The following is a 23,633-nucleotide window of genomic DNA, read 5'->3' on the forward strand; positions in this document are numbered from 1 at the left end:
CAAGGAGCTCAGATACAATTGTGGCAAGGCACAGATCTGGCCAAGGTTACAAAAATAATTTCTGCAGTACTCAAGGTTCCTAAGAACACAGTGGCCTCCATAATCCTTAAATGGAGGAAGTTTGGGACCACCAGAAGTCTTCCTAGACCCAGCCGTCCAGCCAAACTGAGCAAAACCAGGCACTGCTCATCACCTGCCAATACAATCCCAACAGTGAAACATGGTGGTGGTGGCAGCATCATGCTATGGGGGTGTTTTTCAGCTGCAGGAACAGGACGACTGGTTGTCATTGAAGGAAACATGAATGCGGCCAAGTACAGAGATATCCTGGATGAAAACCTCTTCTAGAGTGCTCTGGACCTCAGACTTGGCTGAAGGTTCACCTTCCAACAAGACCATGACCCTAAGCACACAACTAAAACAACAAGGAGTCACTTCAGAACAACTATGACAATTTCTTGACTGGTCCAGCCAGAGCCCTGACCTAAACCCAAATGAGCATCTCTGGCGAGGTCTGACAATGGCTGTCCACCAACGTTCACCATCCAACCTGATGGAAATGGAGAGGATTTGCAAAGAAGAATAGTAGAGGATCCCCAAATCTCGGTGTAAAAACCTTGTTGTATCACTTCCAAACGACTCATGGCTGCACTAGCTCAAAAGGGTGCTTCTACGCAATACTGAGCAAAGGGTGTGAATACTTATGACCATGTGATTTCAGTTTTTCTTTAATAAATTTGGAAAAATTTCTACATTTGTTTTTTTTCAGTCAAGATGGGGTGCAGACTGTACATTGAGAAAAAAATGAACTACTTTGAAATTACCAAATGGCTGCAATAAAACAAAGTGAAAAATGTAAAGGGGTCTGAATATTTTCCATACCCACTGTGGTGTAATCACCACTGTGTCCACTAGGGGGCGCTGTGTGATTGTCCCAAGAGAACGGATGAGTGGCAGAATCCTGAAGGATAATTATGTATCTCAAAGTGGGTTGCTTTGAGATGGAGACTTGTGTATGTGTGATCAGGAATATCATTGTTGAGGTGTTGTTTCTAAGTATAAGGGAGAAGTCTTCAGGTAACTAGAGATGGGTGGGTTCTGGTTACCTACAAACCCACCTAGGGGTGTGTCTGAAAACGCCTATAGTAAAAGGCTTTGTAAGTGTGTGAAGGACCTTTGATGAGGTCATAGCCATGTGACCCAGTGGGCGTGGCTACAGACCATATAAGGTGGCCAGGGTAGGTCACAAGGGGTGAATGCTGGAACCTGATTGGTCCAGTTTGGAAGGTCCCGTGAGGAGAAGAATCTCCTGGCTAACAGCCTGTGGAGCGACTGTGTGAGCAATGGCGGTGTGTCTGAGAGCTCCCTGGAGGGAACTAACGTATGCGATGGTGAAGCCGCATAAGGAACCCTGATGGGTGAGATAATATCTCCATGTGGTGCTCTGATTAGATTAAGTATTAACATAGCACACATGCAGAAGGTTACCCACGCTGTCAGTTCACCGCATCAGGCGGGGAATCAGTGCAGCCTCACTGATGTCAGCGGTAGTCACAGAGGCTGCGCAGACTCCCTGCCTGACCCGCGGTGAACTGAAAGCGTGGGAAAAAAAAAAAAAGTGGGGAGGCTGCACAGGCAGCTTTTCCTTCATTCCTCCATGGTTTACAGCCAGGCCGGTAGCATTAGCACTAGTCAGGGTTTAAACTATTTAACCCCTTGAGATGCATTGCAGCATGGGACTTGACTGTACGGTGGACAGGTATGGGATATTGTTGCTTTACAGGAGAATGATGGCTTTGCTTGGATTGGGAGTTAAAGATGGAAAAAATTTGTGTTTATTTCATTAAAAGTCTTTTCCTAATGTCTTTTTTAACCCCTTTCACACTAGTGTATTAATAATGGATAGGTGTTTTATTGACGCCTCTTAATTATTAACCAGGCTTAAGGCCCCTTTACATTTAGCGATGCACCAGCGATCCCGACAATGATACGACCCGGTCAGGATCGCTGGTGCATCGCTAAATGGTCGATAGTGAGCTGCCACACAGGCAGATCTCACAGCGATGCAGCAGCGATACAGCGGTCGTTACTTGCCTTTCAGACGCGGCGATCCTGACGTGTCCACGCGTCGCTCGTCGGCGCCAGCAGGAAGCGCCCGACGAGAAATGGAGCTGCGCGATCAACGACAGACAGCGGGGGAGCCAATCGGAGGCAAGTATCACACATAGCAATATCACTGCTGTGTCACCAAATCGGTGATGCTTTAGCGATATTGCTAGCGATATCGCTATGTGTAAAACCCCCTTAAATGTCAACTTACAATAGCAATGTGACACTAACCCCTTATTTCCCCATATGCCATCCACTACAGGGTAATGGGAAGAGAGCGGGTAAGTACCAGAATTGGCACATCTTACAGATATGCCTTTTCTGGGGTGGCTGAGGGCAGATTTTTTTTTAGCCAGGGGGGCAATAACAATGGTCCCTCTCTAGGCTATTAATTTCTGCCCTCAGTCACTGGCTTGCCCTCTCTGGCGGAGAAAATCGCACATGAGCCCACGCCAGTTTTTTTCCGTTCATTAATCCTTTAACTTAACACCTACAACTCCAAAATTTTACACACACACGTAACATTAGTGAGGGACATCTATAAATCTAACGGATATGCAATGATTTACTGTATGTAAACCATGTCTTATATCCCTGTCCGTTTCTGTAATGATTTTACAGATACCCAATATTGAATTATCACCTATTCTGCTATCTATACACACACACACCCCCCGACACTATGTGTATACATGTATTCTATCTATCCTATTTTAAACACGTCAGTGTGATTTTACAGTATAGCGCACTGAATTGCCGGCTTTTCTAAAGGACACCGGAGGGTATTTCTCAAAAGTCACACGCATGGTCCATGTGTAATCATTTTTTTTTCCCTCGCACTCAGACTTGCATTGGCGAGTCTCGGCCGTAATACCGTGCAAATTGCAGCATGCTGCGATTTCACCCGCACGTATGATACGGGCGAGAGAAAAAAAAAAAAAAAATGGATGATGGGAGCTGCCCCATAGATTAACATTAGGCCGGAGTCACACTAGAGGGAAAAAAAAAAAAAAAAAAAAAAATCGCTTAGCACTCGGACCAATCAGTATAATGGCGCCGACCTGACACTGTCTTTAGGTTACCAAGCACAATCCTGCTGACACGTTCCCTTTAAGTATTGGGCATATAGTGTCTTCCGATTCCTCTCACTTTCTAATGGGGAAAATTAGGGGTTCTGTTCACTGTATACACCTCACATGACAGCACTACATATGCACTTGTCCGCAGCCGCCTCCAGGATAGGAGTTATTTCCACATAAAAGGCGCTTCTGAGTTCTTTGTGCACTTAAATTGATCCACTAAGTTAAAGATCCCATTAATCCTCTCGAAGCTATAAATCATTGATTGAAATTTTCAGCATAACCTTGCCATACATTACAAATTTAGACACCAGAAATGGTAGGTTTACACTAAGTTTGTGCCATTTTGTTCAAATATGTTGAATTGAATGAAACTGGATGAATTTGCACCTCCTATAAAAAGAACACCACAACACAGATGACGACAACCCTGGCACACCCTACAAACACGTTTCCGGCAGCGGTGCTCTGGGTGCGCCGAACGTCTGTGGAGAAAATCCAATCTACACAAAGATTTCATCCATTATAAGTTTATGCTTAGAACATACAACACTGCCCTTCACCTCTCAAAACAAACCTATTTCAACACCCTCATCACCTCACTGTCGAATAACCCTAAACGTCTCTGACACTTATTATTCTCTACTCAACCCAAGAGTACAGGCCCCAACCATGGAGCTTCGAGCTGATGATCTGGCCAATTACTTCAAAGAAAAAAAATTGACCAGAACCGACAGGAAATTATCTCCCAATCACCTCATACCATGTACTGTCCTCCCTCCCCCACTGCATCTAGCTCACTCTCCAATTTTGAACCAGTCACAGAAGTAGTAAGCAAGCTCCTTCCATCTTCTCGCCCAACCACTTGCACCAGTGACCCATTTCCGTCACATCTCCTCCAGTACCTTTCCCCTTTTGTCACCCCTCACCTAACTAAAATATTTAACCTCTCTCTCTTCTGGTATCTTTACCTCCTCATTTAAGCATGCCATCATACATCCACTACTTAAACCATCCCTTGACCAAAACTGTGCTGCTAACTATAGACCTGTCTCTAATCTTCCTTTCATCTCTAAACTCCTGGAATGCCTGGTCCACTCCAGTCTTATCCGCTATCTCTTTGATAACTCTCCTCGACCCTCTCCAATCCGGTTTCCGCTCTTTACACTCTACTGAAACTGCCCTCACTAAAGTCTCTAATGATCTAACAGCTAAATCAAATGGTCATTACTCCATGCCAAGTCTCTTGGATCTCTCTGCAGCCTTCGACACTGTGGATCATCTGCTCCTCCTCACTATGCTCCGTTCCATTGGCCTCAAGGACATCATTATCTCCTGGTTCTCCTCCCATCTCTCTGACCGCTCCTTTACTGTATCTTTAGCTGGTTCCTCCTCCTCTCATCTTCCCCTTACTGTTGGGGTTCCTCAAGGATCATTCCTAGGCCCCCTTCTCTTCTTTGTACACTGCCCCTATTGGTCAAACAATCAGTAGCCTTGGTTTCCACTACCATCTTTATGCTGATGACACACAATTATACGCTTCTTCTCCTGACATCACGCCAGCATTTCTAGAAAACACCAGCGATTGTCTAAATGCTGTGTCTAACATCATGTCCTCACTATATCTGAAACTGAACCTGTCAAAGACTGAACTCCTTGTGTTTCCTCCCTCTACTAATGTACCTATACCCGACATTGCCATTTCCGTGTGTGGTTCCACTTTTACTCCCCAGCAACATGCCTGCTGTCTTGGGGTCATACTTGACTCCGAGCTTTCCTTTGCCCCCCACATCTGATCACTTGCTCGCTCTTGTTATCTGCGCCTCAAAAACATTTCTAGAATTTGACCTTCTCTTACTTTTGACTCCACAAAAACTCTGTTTCTCTTATTCATTCTCCTCTCGACTATTGTAACTCTTCTAATCGGTCTCCCTCTTACCAAACGCTCCCCTCTCCAATCTGTCTTGAATGCTGCAGCCAGGATCATATTACTCACCAATCATTACACCGATGCCTCTACTTTGTGCCAGTTATTACACTGGCTACCTATCCACTCCAGAATTCAGTATAAATTTATTACCCTCACCCACAAAGCCCTCCATGGCTCAACACCACCCTACATCTCCTCCCTTGTTTCAGTATACCACCCTAACCACACCCTCTGTTCTGCTGATGACCTGAGGTTAGCATCCTCAATAATCAGAACCTCCCACTCCCGTCTCCAAGACTATACACGTGCTGCGCCAATTCTTTGGAATGCACTCCCCAGGTCAATACGATTAGTCCCCAATCCCCACAACTTTAAGCGTGCCCTGAAAACGCATTTATTCAGACTGGCCTACCGCCTCAACACATTAACCTAATCTATCCCTGTGTGGCACAGCCAAAAATTTTACCATAACCAGGTTCCCCGCATCATGTTCCCACATGCTTTATGCATCTATTAGCCCTCTGTGTCTGTACTGTTACACACTTATTATGGCTGGTCCAAATAATCAGGGCAATTGTTACCACCCACCTTTCGGATCTCCCTTTTTTCCTCATAGATTGTAAGCTCGCGAGCAGGGCCCTCATTCCTCTTGGTATCGGTTATGATCTATGTGATTATTGTTATGCTGTAATGTCTATAGGCTGTACATGTCCCCTCTGAAATGTAAAGTGCTGCGGAACATGTTGGCGCTATAGAAGTAAAATTTATTATAAGCAAATTACCTATTGAAAAGTGGCTGTACAGAGTTGGATTTCTTCTGTGGTTGTGTGTTTGGCTCACATCCAGGGCAGCATGAATTCATAATCGGCTCCTGCATTCTCAACGATTATTTTCTACTCAAAATCTTGCAGCGTAAGGCTATGTGCACACGCTGCGGTTTTTGCTGCGGATCCGCTGCGGTTTTGGTCGCTGCGGATCTCCAGCAGTTCTGCAGACAGTGTACAATAGCATGTAAATCTATGTGATTCACAATCTGCTGTGCACATGCTGCAGATTAACTGCGGAAAAGCTGCGGTTTTGAATCCGCAGAAAGAACTGACATGTCAATTCTTTCTGCGGATTCTGCTGCGGTTTGCCACCTATTCCATTGTCCAGGTGTCAAACCGCAGGGGAAAACCGCAGGCCATTCTGCAGGTCATTTTACCTGCGGTTCCGCAGATACAAATCCACAGACCAGTCCGCAGCGTGTGCACATAGCCTTAGAAGCTGGACTTTGGAAGAATTTCCCAGGAGGTGGCGAGTAGTCGAAGAGGTAGTGGCCGCCAGCTTCTCCCTGCTAGACGGACAGTCTCCACCTATGCACACGTCGGTAGAGTCCGATCACCTCTGTGTGCAGGGGATGCTGGAAGGAACCTGCCGCTGACTAGTTACCCTTCCCTGGTTTTTAATTATGTTCTTATCTGAAATGCTGCAGCATTTTAGAGTAAAACATACACGTTAACCATATAGGAGTTCGGTTGCAGATTAATGCTGCCCATAGTTCAGGCACCATAAGGGTATGTGCACAAGCTGCGGATTGGGGTGCAGATTTGGCCGCGCGGATTTTGTAAAAGCCGCAGGTAAATCTGCAGGTCAAAAGACCTGCGGTTTTACCTGCGGATTGCTCTGCGGTTTTGCCCTGCGGTAGGGAGTGGGTACATGGGGCGAGCTTACCCAATACCTGGCAGGTAATGGCTGTATGTCAGATAATTGCAGGTTCAAGACCCCTAAGGAAACTAGTGACAAAGGAATGGAATAAAATAAAAAAATAAAAAACTTAACCCAATCGGTAAACACAAAAGAAAAAAAAAACAAAAATTGATAAAAAAGGGCAAAACTGCATTTTCCAGTCACAGCAATACCACAAAAATAATGTTCGAAATGTTATCTGTGCCAAAATAGTAACATTAAAAAAGTCGCCATGCTCTATTGACCAAAAAATTAAGCATTACTGGTCTCCGACAACTGCGACAATAAACTTTATCTTACCACTATATTAATAAAAAAATAATGGCCACGTTTAGTATTACTGTAATTGTACTTGGAAAAACTTTTTAGAGGGTCATTTTTACCACAAAATGTATGTTGTAGAAGCAATTCAGAATTACGTGTTTTTTTCCCCACAAATTCACCGCACTGGGATTTTGTTTCCAGTGTTTTATTACATTATGTGGTAAAATGAATGATGTCAACTTCTTTCATAAAACAAGCCCCAAAAAGACAAAAAAAATAAAATTAGGGGTCAAGCAATGAGAAAATAAAAAAATAAAAAAACAGAAATTTTCCATGTCAAGAATGATTTGCAGATCGCTTACTTAGCGCATTATACAAGGCAAGTTCCCAGATGATGGTCTGCTGAGTTTTTGGACACAGCTTTTTGCATAGTGGAAATATATACACCCTCTTACAGTTCCAGGAAAGTAGTTGGCATTTATAGAAATCTCATTCCCAAGGCAGGTATCTTTTCGCTTTTTTGGGATTTTCATGATGCGCAAAATGACCTGCTGTGCAACTTTTAAATCTGCAACATTAATTTCTCTCACGAATAACCAGCGTTTTACGTACAGATTTTCACACCAGAAATGCATTAGATGTGGAAAATCCACGCTATTAGGTGCGTTACCACCGCAACATGAAGCTTTCTAGTCTCAGAAACCCCGAACCCCCAGATGCAGTTTGTTTCGGAAAAAAAAAAAAAAAAAAATTAATATGTATACACACATTACACATTGTTTTCCCCACCCTCCCTTGATCCAGCAGCGCTGATGTCACGACAGCACTGCAGCCAGTCAGTGAGCTCAGCGACTGAGCAGCGCGTGCTGGAAAGTGAAGCATAGCCACTGAGCGCAGATAATGCGGTAGACGTGATGTCGATGCTTCAGACAGTAACGGCCAGAAGCAGCGTCAGGGACTCCGCGCTGGACCCAAGAAGGGAGAGTAAAGCACAGTTTTGTTTGTTTTTTTTAAACAAATTGCAGCCAGTGGACAAGGGTTTCAAAAACTGGAAAACCTCTAAAAGAAGCACTCCTCAAAGTGTGTATCCTCTTATTCTATTACAATCATTATATAGCACTGTGTACTTACAATTGCTAGTTTTGCTCTTCTACTTAATCAATTTTTCTCTGCTGTATGTAGAAACAGGAAGTCTCTTGTCCCTGCATTTATCATCTTGCTCTTCAACTCCGGATATCCTCCCCCTGCTATAGACTTTGCAGCAACTAGAGACTTGTGAAGACAAAATTGACCTATTTCTGCATAAAGCTCAGTAGGAGTCAGCTACTCACTTTTTAATCACACATTGTCATAGACCTTTTAACACTTGTGAGATACCAGCATACTCAGTCCCGGCCACACGGGTGTGGTCCCCTTGAGTGCGCCAAATCCCACTGGCGCGCCTAGTGCACGTGCTCTCCCTTGCTATTAGAGTGGCAGCACATACATATAGTGAAATACCCCCAGTCTATAGCTGGGAGGCATTTGGTAAAAGATACACCTGCAAGAAGGCTGCCAACTAATAGTGAGGTGCCAAACAACAAACAGTCATTCAGTAGTGTGGTGTTTTACAAATTAAGTTGTGAGGTACCCCCACCGGTCCTGGTGCAGCCCGGGACTGAGCCCAAAGACACCGGTCCTGGTGCGGCCCGGGACTGAGCCCAAAGACACCGGTCCTGGTGCGGCCCGTCCCTGAATCAATATTTGAGACCTGTGTGTCTGAATGTGTGCCTATCAGAGTACCCCATATATCCAGACTGCTACAACCAGTCTTAAATCAGTCCTTAGTCTCCGTGTCAGTATTCATTCAGCAGAGGATCCAGAACCTATTAGTCTGAACAGAGCCCTAGTCCTTTCAGTGTCTGCGTACCTAACCCCTGGGGTCAGCAGTAGAGTTGAGCAAATTTATTTGGGTTCCCTGTTATTCGACAAGCTATAGCCCTTACCAATTAAACTGCAGAGGGAACCCGGCTTCCTGGATCACACCGGCTGATAAATGCCGCTGCTGCATGTGTCGCGGCTGTGTTACAGTCACAGAACAAGCACGGAGAGCCTGTTTGTTGGGAGAAAGAAAGGAGAGGTTTGTGGATGATTACCGCGCTTGCCGATCAAGGATGAGACATATCACAGATTGTCAAATGGATAATGGTTTATTCTATGAGTTTCAAAGTAAAAAAGACTTCTTTGCAGCTGATATGCTTCATTATATGCTTTATAGATACTCATAAAAGGTGAGTAATTTTTATTTTATCGCCTGCTTTACTCCTCGGATAAAACCCTATGTTGTGCGGATCTCTCCTACAGACCTGCGAAGATCTATGGATTAAAACATTTTGTGAGAAAACCCCTTTGCGTTCACTGCAGATTTAACATATGAATTGCTTTTGCAAGATGACATCCTGTGCACACCTGTCAAAATAAACTCAGAAAATCCCTAATATATGGCTAGGTACAAATTATAACAGTGCACATAATACAATCACAATAGCTACCACAGAGTTTACCTCGTTATAACAATGCTCACTAGTGATGAGCGAGCATGCTCAGGTGATCTCTTAGTATTTTGACGTGCTCGGAGATTTAGTTTGTGTCGACGCAGCTGCATGATTTGTGGCTGCTAGCCAGGCTGAATACATGTGAGGAATGACTGTTTGTTAGGGAATCCCGTCATGTATTCAGGCTGACTAGCAGCCGCAAATCATGCAGCTTGCCAATTCACAGCGATCCCAAAAATATAGCAGGGGTGCGGATGCTCGGCCTCTGCCTATGAGAAAGGCGAGCAATGTACTCCGCCATTTCCAGCAATGAATGAAGCGGAGTCCGTACACGTTTATCTCCTCTCCATTGAGGACAGGGCTCTGCAGAGCCAATTCTCAGGATCACTGGAGATCCCAGCAGTTGGTCCCACAGCAATCAGGAAATTATTTCCTATCCAATGGCTGGTGGACAACTTGTGATTACATTTCCTGGGTGTCCATAACAAACTATTGTGATAGTGTGAGTGCTCTGTAATGCCATTTCCTTTTAATTGGCTTCTCCTAGAACATCAGTAGCTGTAAGTCAAAATCCATTTACAGATCTTGTTAAATGCACGGAACACAAACGCAAATTGCAAAGAAAATCCCATGATGAACATGTTGCCTACATTACAGAGCTAGGTTTAAAGGACAGAAGCTCACTAGACATCTGCAATCATTAAGTCAGGAGAGAAGAGGACAAAAAGGGCTTTTATTTTTGCACTAAAAGTAACGTACAGTAAATTCATCAGTCACATACCAGGCTATTGTATTATTAAAAAGCAATGGCTGACCCCAAACTTTCTACTGCTATTCGTAATGGTTTTAATACGCTACTGTTTCATATTAAAGGGAATCTGTCACCAGGTTTTTGCTTCCCCATAAAAGAGCAGAATGATGTACGGGCAGAGACCATCATTCAAGCCATGTGTCACTTACTGGGCTGGTTTCTGCAGTTTCAATAAAAATCACTCTATAAGGCCGGTTTTACATTCGCGCTTTTGAGCGCAGCGACGGCCTGCGCACGGCCGCCGCTAAGCCCCGCCTCCACACGTCGTGCGTCCCCTATCTTCATCACAGAGGGCGCAGGCCGTGCGCAGTCTGTGTTTGGCGGCGCATGCGTCCTTTTGACGGTGTGCCGAGCAGCGCCAAACGCAACCTGTTGCATTTTGGTTGTGCTCGGCGCACCGTCAATAGGACGCATGCGCCGCCAAACGCAGACTGTGCGCAGACTGCGCACGGCCTGCGCCCTCTGTGATGAAGATAGGGGACGCACGACGCATGCAGCGTCATGCGCCCGGAGGCGGAGATACCGGTGGAGGCGGGGCAGGGGGCGGGGCTTGGCGGCGGCCGTGCGCAGGCCGTCGCTGCGCTCAAAAGCGCGAATGTGAAACCGGCCTAATCTGTATAATTATGGTCGCCATCTCTACATTATACAGCTCTCAGATTAGGTGGGAAATACCTGGTGACAAATTCCTTTTAAAGGCTCATTTAGGCCCTGTCCACAAAAAGCGTTTTTAATGCAAACACATTAAGTTGAAAAGGCAGGTTTTGCTGTATTTTTTTTTTTTTTTTTTTTTAAAGGTGCAATATAAGTGTAATCCATTTAGAATACACACTTAAGTTAATTTTATTCACTAAAAATGCAGCAAAGCCTGTTTGTTCCCTTTTTTCATTCTCACTGCTTTAAATCGATGCAAAAATGAAGCAAAAAAATACTAATTTAAAAATCACTTGCAGTTCTCAAATTCAGTCAGAGGCTTAAAAAAAACAAATAGTGTCCATGAGATTTCCAGAATCTCAGCTTTTGCTGTAGAGTAAAACTCTGCTTCTTTTTTGCATAAACAAAACATAAAAAAATGCTGCGTGTGAACAAAGCCTTAAGGATCTGCATTACATTAAGTTTTAGCTGAACTCGTACCTATTATAATACTCGTACGCAGTGTAATCACTGTGGTTGTTCACACAACTGAGGCTTCTTAGGCGGGCAGAGTGCTTTTGCATGCAAAAGGGGAGACTTGTCCATTTTTTAGGCTTGTCAAATTTGCCAACGCAAGTTTACGAACCCGTAAAAAGTTAAAATAAGACAGCATTAAAGATAATGTGGAACATGGAAATTTCCGCCAGGTGTGAACTCAGCATAACCTAAGAATTATCTAAAAGGTGAGCATTGTTATTGTACCCCAATAAATCTCTACAATAACCATTACTTGAAGTAACAAGATTACATACATCACCCTAATCAATGATGACCTATAACCTAAGCAATTTGGACAACTTGAATATTCGTTAGTAGAAGTGGGTTATATTGATCCAGCACAGTTAGCGCTCATGAAAGAAGAAAAAAAAAAAAAAAAAAAAAAAAAAAAAAAAAAGGGAATATCTTATGGCTGCCTACACAGACAAAAGATGCAGTTTAAATAAAAAAAAAAAAAAAAAAAAAAAAAAAAAGCCCAAGTTACCCAATTTACCAGGACTGTGGAGTCGGTAAGCCAAACCTGCGACTCAGACTCCTCAATTTCCCTTACACCGACACACACATATATTGCTTAGATTTAAGTGAAAAATTTATTGTAGTACAATGTGAACATCAGACATTTAATAATTTTTATGATACAAAAATCAAGATATTTAGATAGAACATAATATATATTTATTGGAATACAACTTTAGAACACAAAAAACTATAAAATTGTAAATATGTAATACACTATGTAATATCGAATATATATAACACTATCTAATAAACTATGTAAGTGGCAAAAAACAGTTTTCAACAAAAACATACTAAACATTTGTACAGTCTATGAATTTGTTCTAAGAAATAGAATTGCCTCCATCAGATCCTCCTTCATAATTTTAAGGCCAGAGAACAACCCCTCTACACTAAAGGCCCCGTCACACTAAGCGACTTACCAGCGATCCCGACACCGATATCAAGGTGTCAGGATCGCTGGTAAGTTGCTATGTGACCGCTGGTGTGCTGTCACACAGACAGCTTCACCAGCGATCAGCACAGCGATGCCGAGTGCCCGGCATCGCTTGCCATTGCTGTAAAAAATAGAATCAAAATAAAAAATATAGTTATTCTCACCTTCCGACGTCCCGTTCAGCCATCCTGCCTCTCTCCACGCACCAGTCCCAGTGATCCTTTGCACGAATGACCGAGACTTTGTTATCCCTCGAGACTGACATCTCGCGGTCATTTGTGCAAAGGATTACTGGGACCCGGAGAGTGGAGAGAGGCAGGATGGCTGAACGCGACGTCGGAAGGTGAGAATAACTATATTTTTTATTTTTTTTTATTATTATTTTTTTTTACACCTGATCGCTGGTCTCCCGCCTGTCACACGCAGCGATGCGTGCTGGCCAGCGGGAGACCAGCGACCAAAGAAATGTCCAGAGGTTTCATCCAGCGATACCGGCAGGGGGCCGCTCGCTGATCGCTGTCACGTCACAAAAGTTGTGACTCAACAGCGATCTCGCAACCGAGATCGCTTAGTGAGACGGGGCCTTAACTTGGGTTGGAGGCAAAGCAGTAACCACATGGGCAACAGCTCTAACAATTTCCGGGTATAAAGGAATTGCCTCAGACACAGTCAGTTTTGATGAACGGTTGAATTTTTCTATTTCTTCGAGAACAAGTGAAACATTTTGCTGAAATCTGGTAAATCTGCTTGCTATAGGAGACGGAGTGAAATCTTTTTCCGCGCGACAACGCTTTGCCTGCTCCATGTCATCCAAATACTTGTCAAAGTCAAACTCCTCATCTGATGAGGATGAAGATATGGCAGCAGTAGCACTGTCAGGACCCAAGTCCTCTTGCACCTGGCAGTCCTCCTGTAGGCCACTCTTCCTAACTGCTAACCTCAGTCAGAGCTTCTTTTCCTTTAGTAAGCCATTGATAAGCACACATAAGGAAAAAATTCCCCAAAATTCTCAAAGCCCTGACTAATTTCACTAGCAGGATGCAGCAGACCTCCACTGATAAAGGCTGGGGCAGCAGAGGTGCAAACCACTGATGAGAACAGCCAGTAACCCAAGAGGGTCTGGCTGCCTAGTGGAAAAAAAATGAACACAATTAGGGCTTGCATAGGACATCAGTCACACAGATAAGTGTGGTGCAAAGTGTCTGAACAGCCTATTAATGACGCCCATAGTATAAGCAGGCGGGCTTGCTCAGCACTGTATATATGCATCACACAGAAAAAAACAAGCCAACATAAAGAGGTCTAGCTGCATCCTGCAAAAATTATAAAAAGTGCAAAAAGATAAAAAGATATGGGGTATTAGTTACTATTTTGGCCAAAGTAGATAATAAAATTTCTATAGCGCCGACATATTCCACAGCACTTTACATTTCAGAGGGGACTTGTACAGACGATAGACATTACAGCATAACAATAATCACATAGATTATAACAAATACCAAGAGGAAAGAGGGCCCTGCTCGCAAGTTTACAGTCTATGAGGAAAGAGGTAGACACGAAAGGTGGGTGGTAACAATTGCCCTGATTAGCTCACAACCCAACGTCAAGGGTCCCCAGATTTTGTGAGTCCCCAACACTAAATCTGAACAGCGCACATAAGGAAAAAATTTATAAAAAAAAAAAAAAAAAAAAAAAAAAAAGCACATTTGTAAGGTTAACTCACCAAAACCTTGACTAATTTTTACAGGATGCAGCTAGACCTCTTCATGTTGGCTTGTTTTTTTTCTGTGTGATGCATATATACAGTGCTGAGCAGCCCGCCTGCTGATACTATGGGCGTCATTAATAGGCTGTTCAGACACTTTGCACCACACTTATCTGTGTGACTGATGTCCTATGCAAGCCCTATTTGTGTGCATTTTTTTCTCTCCACTAGCCAGCCAGACCATATTGGGTTACTGGCTGTTCTCATCAGTGGTTTGCACCTGTACTGCTCCAGCCTTTATCAATGGAGGTCTGCTGCATCCTGCTAGTGCATTAGTCATGGTTTTGGTGAGTTAACCTTTCAAATGTGTTTTTTTTTTTTTTAAATTTTAAGCTATTGATCATCAAGCAGTATACGATGACTTGGGTCCACATAAAGAGCTGCCAGAAAAATTTTATTTTCCAATAGCCATGTCTCTATCCGTTTCATTGAAGCAGAAATGCCATCTGAGATTAAACCTCCTCTTTGGGACAGGAAAATAGCAAGTTCTTCCACTCTTATGAAAATGCCAGGAGTTAAATCCTCAGCTTGTAATTTTTTAGTTACGGTAAATGGGTGATTAAGCAATTCCTTCAATTCAGCCACCTGTGTCCATTGACCTTCATTTAGGGTTACCTAAGGGTTGTTCATAACTATAAGAAACGGTTTTAGTTCAAGCAATCGCTCAATCATTAAATAAGGGCTGCCCCACCGAGTGGCTTGATCGACAATTGCCCCTTTCCCAGCACGTCTCTTCAAGATGGAATCAATTTTAGGGGTTCTGGCGGCAATAACCGAACAGAGTTCCAGCATGTCCCGCTTGCAGACTATCTCTTATTGCTAGCTGCAGCGTGTGCACAACACAGTGCATGTGATGAATAGGAAAGTGTTTTGAAGCAGCTTCAACAAGATCTATTTCAACAGAATAATTTTGCTTTTCTGTAGTAATATCTGTTTGTTCCTCAGTTACATGAACAGCACTGTGGCCTTCCATCTCAAACATGTCGAACCCTAAATGTTCTAGCTGTTGTTCATTACTCTCATTCATCAGTTTAATTGTAGTTATGTTTGAAGCATTGTCCGTTACAATAGCAAGAGCCTGTTCTTGTGTGAATGTAGCCTTAGATCAGGAATAGAACAGCCATTTATAGGACATTTCATAACTTTCCCAAATTCCTATGAAAAAATATTCAGCACATTCTGCATTGAACGACTGTACTCAATTATATATTTTAGGAGTCGGTCCATTTTATACCGACTCCACCAAAATGAGCACCGACTCAGACTCCACAGCCCTGCAATTTACATAACAGGTGAACAAATGCTGTAGAAAATCTGCAACATCAAGAACTGAGAGCGCTTCCACTCTATTGGTTGTATGGGATACTTAAACCTGGATGCCCCCTGTCCCGACACGCCTCCCAAAGAAGTGAAAGCAAAACACGCATAGAGGGGAAAAAGGGACACCCTTCATGTGACACGGCAGCATGGTCTAAGGCTGGTTTCACATTAGCTCTTTTTAAGCGCACGCACGGCCGGGGTAGCTCCGCCCCCGAGCCGGCTCTCTGCCCGGCGTGCCCTCCCCTTGCTTGTAGCGCCGCCTCCTAGCGCACAGCGGCGCCTGCGATCTGCGCACCCTATCTTTAGCATAGGGTGCGCAGATCGTGCGCAGGCCGTGCGCTAGTTGCGCTTTGACCTGCGCTGCGCACTTTTGACGGTGCGCCGTGCGCGCCAAAATCAAACTTTTCGGATTTTGGCGCGCACGGCGCACCGTCAAAGGTGCGCAGCGCAGGTCAAAGCTCAACTAGCGCACGGCCTGCGCACGATCTGCGCACCCTATGCTAAAGATAGGGTGCGCCGATCGCAGGCGCCACTGTGCGCTAGGAGGCGGCGCTACAAGCAAGGGGCGGGCACGCCGGGCAGAGAGCCGGCTCGGGGGCGGAGCTACCCCCAGCCGTGCGTGCGCTTAAAAAGCGCTAATGTGAAACCAGCCTAATACAGGTATTATATAAATGTTTGGATATTTTATGGATTATTCACCCTGCACTCTTCCCTATGACTTTTCTTAGGCCACGGAGGCATGGGTGTCAATGTGTGTCGTTGTAGATCCATTTTAACAAACTAGTGTTTGATTCCTGTCTGACTTAATGAGCTTGTTGATTCATTTCAGGTGTGCTCATTCATTGTTGATTTTGGTGGCTGATGTTAGCCCTTTGAGTTCTTGACACTGCCTGAATATAGAATTTATGAACATTTCGTCATATCGCTGCTCTGATTGTTACATGAGCTGGAATTCCCTCTTTGTCCTTGCACCTTTTATTGTTTTGTAAAAAAAAGATTTTAATTACAGTATGTTACCCTAAAATCATGTTTTTAATTTAGTTATTTATTGCACTTCACTTTATTTACCTGCACATATATACTCCATTCAATGTCAGCAAGCATTTAATCCTGAATGCTATATACCGTATGTCTTTTCAACTATGCAAGCTTATATCTGGTATATAGTTAATTCAACTTACTCAGCTTGTCCTCTTATGTTGTGAGGTCAAGAAACTTTTCAAAGTGGTTTATGATGCATGTAGGCCAGGACACTAGTTATCTGACTACTATATTTATTGGGCCCTGCTGTCTCAGCTTCGTTTGATTGATTAACGAGGAGATAAAAAAAAAAAAAAAATCTAAGCCTCAGCCTCCTATATATTCAGACATAGCTTGGGGAAGGCATTTATGCAGGGGCATTTATGCACATTTAATTGAAGTACATTTTATCAAAGTATGAGGCAGTTATAACATGGCAGTTAGACAGGTAAGACGTTTATATACATCTACTCCCTGTACATTTGGAGTACAAAAAATATATACCATATGCATTTGTGTAATTTATATCCTGGCCGCTGCATTCACACACATCCACCGCCCTGGCAATAACTCTCTACACTCTATCCATATTGGCCCCTCACTCTTTTCCTCTCCTATGTATAGCACTCACGCTCTTTTCACATTGCTAAATTGCACAGATCCAGTCATTCCCACCATTCAACATAAGAGACGCTCCCACAAATCACTCAACCATCTGCTCAATCTTTCTATCCTCCTCCTAGTTGCAGGAGACATTGCTCCCAACCCCGGTCCCGCATGTTATAGAAAGTCAAACCCCCCCCAACTGCTACACTCAGAAACCCCTCTAATCTTATTAATATTCCTTGCATGCCTTCTGTCTCTCTTAATTGTGCCCTTTGGAATTCTCGCGCAGTATGTAACAAACTCTCCTCCATCCATGACTTCTTCCTTTCAAATACTCTCAACCTTCTGTGTTGTGAGTTCATTTTCCCCTTCACTACTGAGGCCCGAGGAACTTCCTCTTCTGGTGAAGAAAGGTAGTGAGCCTGATTGTCAAACACCTGGGGCAGATGATGATGACTGGCTGAGTGGAGTTAATGACTGGATATAAGGCTGCCGACGCCCTTCTGGCCTGCGGGTGATTTCTCTGTGGACTTCTAGGAAACCAGTCTGATTCCTGCTCATCTAAAGCTAAGATTTCTGCTTTGCCTTTTTGCATTAGTGTTTTGTTTTCCTTGCTTTTCTGGATTCTGCCATTCCCTGCTGGGGTGAGCTGAATCTCCTTTTGCCTGTTGCTCTGTCTTCAGAATATTCCTGAGTACTGACATAGCCTTTTTTGAAGCCTAGCGTCTTCAGGGCCTTTTTTACTGTCAGTTGGTTGGCTCTTATTTTCAAAGGGTTTTTCACGGATTGCAGACAGCAGCCTTCCTGTCCTTTCCTATCTAAGCTAGCGTGGGCCCCATCTTTTCTCAGTCTATCTTTCTGTCTGTGCTTTGTTCTTTCTTCTTGCTTCACCGTCATTATATGTGGGGGGCTGCCTTTTGCTTTGGGGTCTGCTCTGGGGCAGTTTAGATTTCCCTTTCTGTCTTTAGGCTATGTAGTCCTCCGGCTGTGATCGAGGGGCCTAGGGCATCGTAGGAGCCCCCCACGGCTACTGCTAGTTGTGTTGATAGGTTCAGGGGTCTGCAATCCGATAGCTGCCAACTTCTCTGGTTTTCTGGACTTAGCTAGCATTTCTATTTTTGCCTCCTACGGTGACTCAAACATAACCGAATCACCCGCCATACCGCAGATTCTAGGGTACTCAATAGCAGGAAAGAATTGTATAAAAAAAAAAAAAAGTGTATATTTTTTCCTCTATATCTCTGAGGCCGTAGGGGGAATTTTTTTTTCTCTCAATGGAGAAAAAGCAGTTGTCTGATCGTGTGGAGCAGCTCGCTGCAGAGGTGCGGGGAATTTCCGCCTACCTTGCTCATTCACATGCTGCTGAACCAAAGATTGCTACACCTGATGTATTTTTTGGGGATCGGTCTAAATTTTTGAATTTCAAAAATAATTGTAAATTATTTTTTGCCTTGAAGCCTAACTCGTCAGGGAGCTCCGCGCAGCAGGTTAAAATTGTCATCTCTTTGCTGCGTGGCGATCCCCAGGATTGGGCGTTTTCTTTGAAACCAGATGATCCTAATCTGACTAATGTGAACGCATTTTTTCAAGCCTTGGGGTTGTTGTATGATGAACCTAATGCCATTGATCAGGCTGAAAAGACCCTGCTGGCATTGAACCAGGGTCGTGATTGTGCAGAATTGTACTGTCAAAAATTCCGAAAGTGGGCAGTACTTACTACCTGGAATGATGATGCCTTGGCTGCTCTCTTTCGGAAGGGGTTGTCAGAAGCCATAAAGGATACTATGGTGGGATTTCCTGTTCCCTCTGGTCTTGACGACTCTGTCTTTAGCCATTCAGGTTGATCGGCGTTTACGCGAACGCAGAGCTGCACGAGAGGTGTTGCCACCTGTTGAACAGATGTCTGAACCTATGCAATGTGATAGTTTTTTCCAGAGAGCAGCGTCAGGAGTTCAGAAGGCGTAATAAGTTGTGTTTTTTCTGTGGAGATGCCTCGCATATTATTTCTGTCTGTCCTAAATGTGAGAAACGCTTTGCACACACGTTTTCTGTTGGTGGTGTTCAACCTAAGTTTCTTCTGGCTATTACTCCGATCTGCTCCCTGTCCACATTTTCCGCCAAGGCTTTTGTGGATTCGGGAGCAGCTCTAAACCTAATGGACTTGGATTTTACTAAACGTTGTGGATTTCCGATGACACCTCTGCAGACGCCTAACCCTTTGAGGGGGATTGATGCTACTCCTTTGGCTAAAAATAAACCTCAGTTTTGGACCCAGCTGGTAATGCGGGTCGCCCCAGACCATCAAGAAAATTGCAGGTTTTTGGTGTTACATAATCTGCATGATACTATTGTTCTGGGGTTTCCCTGGTTACAAATTCATAATCCAGTTTTGGATTGGAAATCTGTGTCTGTGGTGAGTTGGGGTTGTCAGTGTGCCTTTAGTGAGGCTCCGGTGTTTTCCACCTCTCCTCAGTCGCATGATGTTCCTGATTATTTGGCGGACTTTTATGATGTATTTAGTGAGAATGAGTCTGCGTCTTTGCCTCCTCATAGGAGTTATGACTGTGCAATTGAACTGAGCCCGGGGTGTAAATTTCCCAATGGTCGGCTCTTCAATTTATCTGTACCCGAGCACGAGGCTATGCGATCCTATATTAAGGAGGCGTTGGAGAAGGGTCATATTAGACCATCCTCGTCACCCTTAGGTGCCGTTTTTTTTTTTTTTGTAGCCAAAAAGGATGGATCATTAAAGGCCCCGTCACACTAAGCGACTCACCAGCGATCCCGACACCGATATGAAGGTGTCAGGATCGCTAGTAAGTCGCTATGTGATCGCTGGTGAGCTGTCACACAGACAGCTTCACCAGCGATCAGCACAGCGATGCCGAGCGCCCGGCATCGCTGGCTATCGCTTTAGAAAATAGTATCAAAATAAAATATATAGTTATTCTCACCTTCCGACGTCGCTTTCAGCCACCCTGCCTCTCTCCACGCTCCGGTCCCAGTGATCCTTTGCACGAATGACCGCGAGATGTCACGGTCTCGCGGGATAACAAAGTCTCGCGGTCATTCATGCAAAGGATCACTGGGACCGGAGCGTGGAGAGAGGCAGGATGGCTGAACGGGACATCGGAAGGTGAGAATAACTATATTTTTTATTTTTTTTATTATTTTTTTACTCCTGATCGCTGGTCTCCCGCTGTCACACACAGCGATGCGTGCTGGCCAGCGGGAGACCAGCGACCAAAGAAATGTCCAGAGGTTTCTTGCAGCGATCCCGGCAGGGGGGCCGCTTGCTGATCGCTGTCACACACAGCGATCTCGCTGGTGAGATCGCTGTTACGTCACTAAAGTTGTGACTCAGCAGCGATATCGCTACCAAGATTGCTTAGTGAGACGGGGCCTTAAGACCTTGTATTGATTATCGTGCTCTCAACAAAATTACTGTTAAATATCAGTATCCGTTACCCCTGATTTCTGATCTATTCTCCAGAGTTAAAGGTGCTTGCTGGTTTACCAAGCTTGACCTTAGGGGGGCGTATAATCTTATTCGCATTAAGCATGGGGATGAATGGAAGACGGCGTTTAATACTCCGGAGGGACATTTTGAGTACCTGGTGATGCCTTTTGGGCTCACTAATGCCCCTTCTGTCTTCCAGTGCTTCATGAACGATATTTTCCGAGATTGTGTCGATAAATTTTTGATTATCTATCTGGATGATATTTTGATCTTCTCCAAGGATTGGGATTCTCATGTGGAACATATTCGGACTGTGTTCCGAATCTTGAGGGAGAATTCCCTGTATGTCAAAGGATCTAAATGCCTTTTTGGAGTACAGAGGATTTCTTTTTTGGGATTTATTTTGTCCCCGTCAACTATTGAAATGGACCCGGCCAAGGTACAGGCCATTTACGATTGGGTTCAGCCCACTTCTTTGAAGGCCCTCCAGAAGTTTTTGGGTTTTGCTAATTTTTATCGGAAATTTATAGCAAAATTTTCTAGTATTGCCAAGCCATTGACTGATTTGACCAAGAAGGGTGCTGATGTGTTAAATTGGTCTCCGGAGGCTGTTTCTTCCTTTCAGGAGCTGAAGCGAAGATTCACCTCCGCCCCGGTTTTGCGGCAACCTGATGTCACACTCCCGTTCCAGGTAGAGGTGGATGCTTCTGAGATTGGTGCAGGAGTTGTTTTGTCCCAAAAGGATCCTGTAACATCTAAAATGAATCCCTGTGCTTTCTTTTCCCGAAAGTTCTCTCCATCTGAACGTAACTATGATGTGGGGAATCGGGAACGGTTAGCCATGAAATGGGCATTTGAGGAGTGGAGACATTGGTTGGAGGGAGCTAAGCATCAAGTCGTGGTCCTCACTGACCACAAGAATTTGATTTACCTAGAGTCGGCTAAGCGCTTGAACCCTAGACAGGCTAGGTGGGCCTTGTTTTTTTACACGTTTTGATTTTGTGGTTTCTTTTCTTCCTGGAACTAAGAATGTCAAGGCTGACGCCCTCTCTAGGAGCTTCTTTGCTGATTCTCCTGTGGTGACCAAGCCTGCTACCATCTTAGGCGAAGGGGTAGTTCTTTCTGCCATCTCGCCCGATTTGAGACGTGCTCTGGAAGAGTTCCAGGAGGACAAACCTGAGCGTTGTCCCAGTGGAAAGTTGCATGTTCCTGACCAGTGGAAGAAGAGAGTGATGTCTGAAGTTCATTGCTCTGCATTGGCTGGTCATCCAGGTATTTTTGGTACTAGAGATCTGGTGAGTCGGTCTTTTTGGTGGCCCTCCTTGTCTCGTGAGGTCAGGAATTTTGTGCAGTCCTGTGGGACGTGCTCCCGGTCTAAATCGTGTTCTCGCTCTAGTGGGTTGTTGATGCCTTTGCCTGTCCCCAAGAGGCCATGGACCCATATTTCAATGGATTTCATCTCTGATATGCCTGTCTCTCAAAGGATGACTGTTATCTGGGTGATTTGTGATAGGTTCTCTAAGATGGTTCATCTTGTACCACTCCCTAAGTTGCTGTCTTCCTCTGAATTGGTGCCCCTGTTTTTACAACAGGTGGTTCGCTTGCACGGGATTCCTGAGAACATTGTATCTGACAGAGGAGTCCAGTTTGTGTCTAGATTTTGGAGAACTTTCTGTTCCAAGCTGGGAATTCAGTTGTCCTTCTCTGCTTTTCACCCTCAGACCAATGGGCAGACAGAGAACAAACCAGACCTTGGAGTCATATTTGAGATGTTTTATTTCTGCTGATCAGGATGATTGGGTTTCATTTTTGCCCTTGGCCGAATTTGCTTTAAATAATAGAGCTAGTTCTGCCACTTTGATGTCTCCTTTTTTTTGTAACTTTGGGTTTCATCCTCGATTTTCTTCAGGGCAGGTGGAGCCCTCTGCCTGCCCAGGGGTTGACACTGTGGTGGAGAGAATGCACCAGATCTGGGACCAAGTGGTGGATAAGTTATCTCTCTCCCAGGAAAAGGCCCAGCGGTTTTCCAACCGACATAGGACCATTAGTCCCCAATTTAAGGTTGGTGATATGGTGTGGTTATCATCAAATAATATTGCTATGAAGGTGGCTTCTCCTAAGTTTAAGCCTAGATTTATTGGACCTTACAAGATTTTGGAGATTATTAATCCGGTCTCTTTTCGTTTGGCTCTTCCTGTCACATTTAAAATCCATAATGTGTTCCATAAATCTTTGTTGAAGAGGTTTGTTGAACCTGTTGTTCCGGGGGTTGCACCTCCAGACCCTGTATTGGTTGAAGGTAACATGGAATATGAGGTAGAGAAAGTACTGGATTCCTGTCTGGCTAGACAGAGACTCCAGTATTTGGTTAAGTGGAAAGGTTATGGTCAGGAGGATAATTCCTGGGTCTCGGCCTCTGATATTCATGCCAAAAGATTGGTGCATGCCTTTCATCGGGCTCACCCTGATCGCCCTGGTGGCGTGGTTGAGGGTTCGGTGACCCCTCCTCAAGGGGGAGGTACTGTTGTGAGTTCATTTTCCCCTTCACTACTGAGGCCCGAGGAACTCCCTCTTCTGGTGAAGAAAGGTAGTGAGCCTGATTGTCAAACACCTGGGGCGGATGATGATGACTGGCTGAGTGGAGTTAATGACTGGATATAAGGCTGCCGACGCCCTTCTGGCCTGCGGGTGATTTTTCTGTGGACTTCTAGGAAACCAGTCTGATTCCTGCTCATCTAAAGCGAAGATTTCTGCTTTGCCTTTTTGCATTAGTGTTTTGTTTTCCTTGCTTTTCTGGATTCTGCCATTCCCTGCTGGGGTGAGCTGAATCTCCTTTTGCCTGTTGCTCTGTCTTCAGAATATTCCTG

The 23,633-nt window shown here is 44.4% G+C and overlaps 1 protein-coding gene across 5 annotated transcripts in view; it reads right to left on the minus strand.

Annotated features, from left to right (window-relative positions):
• GREB1L (GREB1 like retinoic acid receptor coactivator) overlaps nt 1–23,633 on the minus strand; it is a 180,903-nt gene that overhangs the window by 149,938 nt on the left and 7,332 nt on the right. Inside the window, exon 2 of one of the 5 annotated variants that reach the window (XM_073550861.1) lies at nt 9,096–9,202. The exons of the other annotated variants lie outside the window; for them this stretch is intronic. The gene's annotated coding sequence lies outside the window, so the exon portion shown is untranslated. The remainder of the gene's footprint in view (nt 1–9,095; nt 9,203–23,633) is intronic. 5 annotated transcript variants of the gene reach the window in all.

Source organism: Dendrobates tinctorius, unplaced genomic scaffold, assembly GCF_039654945.1.
Source record: "Dendrobates tinctorius isolate UK_male_01 unplaced genomic scaffold, ASM3965494v1 ptg000171l, whole genome shotgun sequence".
In the NCBI taxonomy this organism is placed as follows: Eukaryota; Metazoa; Chordata; class Amphibia; order Anura; family Dendrobatidae; genus Dendrobates; species Dendrobates tinctorius.